At 42.1% G+C, this 6,047-nt stretch overlaps 1 long non-coding RNA gene across 1 annotated transcript; it reads right to left on the reverse strand.

Annotated features, from left to right (window-relative positions):
- Positions 1-588: 588 nt before the first annotated feature.
- LOC143887170 (uncharacterized) lies at positions 589-4,567 on the reverse strand. The gene is made up of 2 exons (XR_013254090.1): positions 4,117-4,567; positions 589-1,088 (listed from the first exon to the last, which is right to left on the reverse strand). It is a non-coding gene; the product is annotated as an uncharacterized LOC143887170 (long non-coding RNA).
- Positions 4,568-6,047: the final 1,480 nt, after the last annotated feature.

Below are 6,047 nucleotides of genomic sequence, written 5' to 3' on the forward strand. Positions count from 1 at the left end.
GTAAGAGATAATGGATCTTCTTCTTCCAAGATTCTAATACGTGCTTTTGATTTTCATAGAGTGAAACTTGTTCTTTGACATCCTCCATCTATGGATTCGTACTCTCGATATCTGATGATCACTTTTCATTGTTTGCTCTTGAACTTTTCATCTTGAATTTGTTGGCTTTATGTTATGAATTTGAGAACCAAGGTCATTGATTGGAAATATGAAAGTTGTTTCCACTCTATGCCCCTTGTATAGCATATATCTTCTCACTTTCTTCATTTTCTTTGAGCTTTCCATCTATGTCTTGCCCCTGGTATCGGTTGTAGCTTTTCTAGACAATCTTCTTATTCTTGAAATAATTTTATCAATTCTTCACACTCTTTAGAGGGTAATGTATTTTCAATCGGCATTCACTGAATCAAAGTTTCAGTGCCAGTGTTTATCATTTCAATTTCATCTTTGAAAGGTTGGGATTGGCGCTCCTCCTCTCGTTCAAGTAATTGCTGTGACTCAAGTGGAGTTTCGTCAATTTTGTCCTCATTTGAAGAGGGAGTCTTATTTTAAGATCAGAAGCACACTTAAGAACAGACACAAGTGAACTTTTTGGAACTGACTGAAATTTTATTTAAAGAAAAGCTATTACATCAGACGACCTATCCTGAACATGCTCAGGATTCACAACTCTAAATAAGAAAGGGAAACAGAAGATAACTTGCCTGGACTAGGCATTGACCTTTAACTGTAAGACCGGACTCAACAATTATACTGACCATGATGACTGACTCAACATAAAATAGTAAGTGACTAAAACTTTAACTGCTGCAACTGTTTGGCGTTGAAGGCTCGGCGAAGGCTGGTTCGTTCTGAACATCATCATGGCTGATACTTTCAATTTTGGACAATGATGACTGATTCGCATAGGGAAATGCCCCTAGCTCAAGGATTCTGAGAGTGAACTCTGAAGGACTTAGCAAAATAATCTTGAAAAAGGTAGCCCCTAGAGGAGGAACAGACCAGGGGTACAAGCAAGATTGGATTATCTGGACCAGGCATGATCAGATCATGAGAACGCATAATCGAAAGATTGTGAGATTCTGCATCTGCCAGTTAGGGGATGGCATGAAGATACGATCGAATCGTATGACAGAAGAACGAAAGGCGCACGATCAAAAGATTAGATGAGATAGCATAAGATTGCTTTCAACGGATAGATCATGAATGACTAATCCTATGAGATCTTTGAAAATTATGGGATTTATATCCTAACCCAAAGGGAAATTTTTTTTTTTTTTTTTTTTCACATTTTATCAGTGTTACCTGAAGGCATCAACCCTAATCCTAATCTATCGGAGTGGAGAGAGAATCTCGACTCATGACTTTGTTCGTGTATCTAAGGACCGATCGTGACCATTGGAAGATGGACCACGGCCTAATCTAGACACCAATGGGTAGGATATCCTAAACTAGGCTCACACACATGATGCACATGTGTTCGTATACTACATGCATGTGTGGGTTAATCTAGGGGTAAGGCCAAGAGTTCCCTTAGCGCGAATCCCTGTTCGATATACTGTACCAGTGTCCGGCGTATCAGTACGTGAACAAGAGATCCGTTTACGTACCATAAAGGTACTAGGCTAAGGGTGGAATGCTTCTCTAGCACAGAGGCACCAGGTGATGAAATCCCAGTCAACCATGCTAGATAACACTCCGGGTTCCTAAAATAGGACGTGTGTGCACGTGAGATGCAAGAGTTTAGATGCAAGTGATGTAAGTGTGTGCAATAAGTTCGCGCAATCTATGATGCCTTCAGGTTTTGTTAAATTAAGTTCGAGTAAAATGTGATGAGAGAAAATAAAACAAGACAAACTAATCTAACAAGTATAGAGTTTTTATGAGCCAGTTAAATTAAATTCAAATGAATTATCTTTTGAAATTTTAATGAAGTTAGGTGATCCCCAGCAGAGTCGCCAGACTGTGGGACCCGATCCCGCGAGAGGGGTGGGGCGCGAGCCGCCGCGCTCTCTCTCTTGGTCTCTCGTACCCACGCGATTGGCGTGTGCATTTTAATGTTGATTTGAATTAATCTTTCCTGTGAACTTGGGATCACTAAGGCAATCCGAATTCCACACGAAAGAGACTGACAGAGTCGCCACCTAGATGTGGGATCTAGGACCCGTAATTAACCAGAAATCTAGACTCGCTACCTGGTTACGAGAATGGAAGGTATGGGGAGTTATCCGCCACATGCACCATTCCTGCCCGATAATCGGTCTTCGATTCCAAAAGCTAATTCTTTTAAATTTATTTTAAATGGCTCATTCAACTCTATGTTAATGTGCGAACTAAGTGACATGCATCCTATGATCTAATTTTAATGTGAATCCTAGATGTGTATCTTGATTTATTAATTTGTCTGGATTCATTCTAAGTGAAAGTTCTCCTAGAATTCTAATTTCATGGAAAATCCTAAGTGATTTGATTAAGCATTTACAAGAAAATTAATATACAAAACACCACAATTTGTTTGTGGTGCCGACTCGCGGGTGGTATGCCATCAGACATCCAAGCTGCCTACGTACCCAAGCCTTACTGGGATCAGAGTCGACGTAGTTCGGTGCACCTAAGCTAAGCTACTTATGCCTAACTCAACTAGGACACCGACCTAGACGGGATTGACTGTTTCAACAGTTTTAGGAGAAGTTATTTAATTCAAGTTGAGGATTTTATTATCTTAAGATTTCATCTAAGATGCTATATGATTCTCATCTAAATGCAAATGGTCCCTTAGACTAATGCAGGTTTGCCTACATCCTAGTTTACTAGGCTTGTCCTAGGGAAAGATTGGGTGACTAGTGTAACTAGACCTATGGCACGGTTGCTATACATAGCAAACGTCCGTGATGAGGCTGGACTCCTAACTCTAGGACTCCCTAAAACCTAAGACTCCCTAAAACTTAGGACACGACACGACACCGGTGTTCCTAAATTGGGCTCTAAGGGTCCTTACGACGGAAACCGTAATCCAACGGTTCCGAGAGACACGAGGTGAATCGATTTCAGTTCTTGAGGTTAGTGAAAAAAGGGATGGAAGAGATGATGAAATAGTGTGAGGGAATGAGAAAGATAGAGAAAGGTGCGACTGAACTTGGGAGTGCCAAATTGCCTACGTACCCCGCGATGGGGATCAAGCCACACGTAGTTCCGCTGGGGAGGTTGCTTGGATTTTGGAAAACAGGTTTGGTATTTGGATCAGGAATCGGGTTTGTATTTGAGCATTGGACTTGAGATTCAGAAACATTGATTTATCAATGGGATTTTGGAATTGGGAATTTGCATCAAAGAATTGAGCATATAGGAATCATCAAGGGTTTGAATTTTGGGAATTCAAAATGGGCGGGCTTATGAGATTCGGCCAAATGGATTCAGACATGCGACTCGGATTGTGTTGGGATATTACTTGGTTGGATTGGGTTAATGGTTAGGGTCAAGTGAGTCGGGTCTAAGTTAGGAGCAAACCCGAGACTAGCCATGGTCTAACTAGGAGGAAGCAGGGTACAAACCAGGGTGCGGACCAGGGTGCACCAGGGTGCGAACCAGCAGGGAACCAGGGTGCGAACCAGCAGGGGAACTAGGGTGCAACCAGCAGGGAACCTGGGTGCAACCAGCAGCGAACCTGGGTGCGAACCAGCAGCGAACCAGGGTGCGAACCAGCAGGGGAACCAGGGTGCAACCAGGAGGGAACCTGGGTGCAACCAGCAGCGAACCTGGGTGCAACCAGGGTCTAACCAGAGTGCGAACCAGCAGGGAACCAGGGTGCGAACCAATATCGAACCAGGGTGCGAACCAGTAGGGAACCAGGGTGCAACCAGCAGGGAACCAGGGTGCAACCAGTAGGGAACCAGGGTGCAACCAGCAGGGGAACCAGGGTGCGAATCAGTAGGGAACCAGGGTGCAACCAGCATCGAACCTGGGTGCAACCAGCAGCGAACCTGGGTGCAACCAGGGTCTAACCAGAGGCTAACCAGGGGGAAAACGGACCCTACATGCTTCCTAACATGGTTTTTCTTTTAAAGTAAAAGATATGCATGAAAACAGACCCTACATAGAATTGAAATAAATGCCTACCTCTTTGGAAACCCACTTTGTGTTTGATTTTTCTTTGATGTTAATTCCTTGAAGATGATTCCTTGCTTGATAATGACTGCTTTTGATATATATCACCCAACGTATAAAATCACCCGATCCGGCAAGGATGGCCGAACCCTTGAAGAGATGAGGGAGAGAGATGAATTTTCTAAGAGAGGGGTTCTCTTTTCTTCTTTTTTCTTGGATGGTGGGATGAGAGGGTATTTATAGGAGAATGGGATAGGAGGTTAGGTGAGGTTAGGTGAGGTTAGGTAAGGTTAGGTGAGGTTAGGTGGTTAGGTGAGGTTAGGTGAGGTTAGGTGAGGTTTGGATGGTTAGGATGAGAGGAGAGGTTAGGTGAGGTTAGGTGAGGTTTGGATGGTTAGGATGAGAGGAGAGGTTAGGTGGTTTTGGATGGTTAGACCCAGGTCAAGATCTGCCATTGATCTAACGATTTACGGAAATCGGGTCTCAGAATGGAATCAGGGTTCGGGCTATGAAGTGACCCTATCTTATTTTGTCCCGATTGATGATCCGTAAAGTCAGATCAAGATATTAATGACCTAAAACATATATTAGGTTATTGTTGGTTAAAGTAAAGCAAAATGTGGGTGTCTACAGGTTTTTTCACTTGCTTGGAAACTTGATTTTACATCTTCCGGAGGCCAAAGGAACCACCCAGAGACCTTCAGGATTGCGAATCAACTTCAAAACTCCCATAATAAGGTGAAATCTACCCTAAAATGCATGGATGCCTAATCTAATGCTGAATACGGACTCAAGACTCGATGATACTACCGAATCTTTCTCTTTTTAAAGCGTAGCAAAATGGGGGTGTCTACAGAAACGAAAGAGAAATGAATTTTTCAAATGGGACACTGTTTGCTGAAAATTCAGTCTCAGAACTCCGAGAAAATTCTCGGAGCTCCGAGAAATGATCCAGGTTCTAAAATTAAAAGCCCTGTTTGGTGTCTCGGAACTCCGAGAATACCCTCGGAGCTCTGAGCTCGGAACTCTGAGAATATTCTCGGAACTCCGAGCAATGTATTTGTTCCAAAAAATAGCCGTTGTGCCCAACGGCTAGTTGATTGTTTGACCCGAAAATAACCGTTTTGCACCTGAAATGGTCATATTGAGTTGGGACATTATATATTCCCATCTAATGGGTCTAAAACATGTGATGAACATTGTCCAACTTCAAAAAATCCTAAAAAATCATTTGTGAACTATTTTTGGGTAATTTCTCTCACCAACCTCTTGTGCCTTGATTTGAGAAAATCATTTGAGATTGGTTTAGGCTTAAACTTGTTTATTCTTGAGAGCATCCTTGGAGCTTCAACTTGCATTGTAGCCTACATAGAGGTAAAGCTTTTATCTTATTCTTTATTCGATCGGTGGCAAGGGCATCCGTTGTTTTTAATTCCCTTGGGTGAAGCGCTTAGAACTCGGCGAAGAAGGAGAGTCATTGTAAAGGTGGAAGTGCATCCTTATTTAATTCCCTTAGATTGTAAAAGCCTTGGAGCCGGGGCGTCGTGGAGGTCTCAATAGTGGAAATCCTCAAGTGCGACCTTGAGAAGAGTGGAGTAGGCCGTTTGCTGAACCACTATAAATCTTTGTATCACTTGTGTGATTATTATTTCTCTCACTCCCTCTCACTCTCTTATTTGATTATTTGTGCTTAGAATTGAGTGAGTAGTTAGCATTGATAATCAACCTAAATATCTTAACCTTGCTAACTAGGCTATTAAAATCACCTAATTAAGTTTGCTAATCAACAAGGGTTTTGAACTTATATTAATTTGTAATATTGTTTAAGTTCAACTATTTCAAACTTAATTAAACAAGGGATAAGTCTTGGGTGAAATCTTAGAAAAAGTTTTTAAAATGTAAAGGTTTTATAAACATCCTATTCACCCCCCTCTAGGTTGCCA

The sequence above is a fragment of the Tasmannia lanceolata genome, unplaced genomic scaffold (genome assembly GCF_043159265.1).
Source record: "Tasmannia lanceolata isolate RefF3 unplaced genomic scaffold, GAP_Taslan_0.1 ptg000012l, whole genome shotgun sequence".
NCBI lineage: Eukaryota > Viridiplantae > Streptophyta > Magnoliopsida > Canellales > Winteraceae > Tasmannia > Tasmannia lanceolata.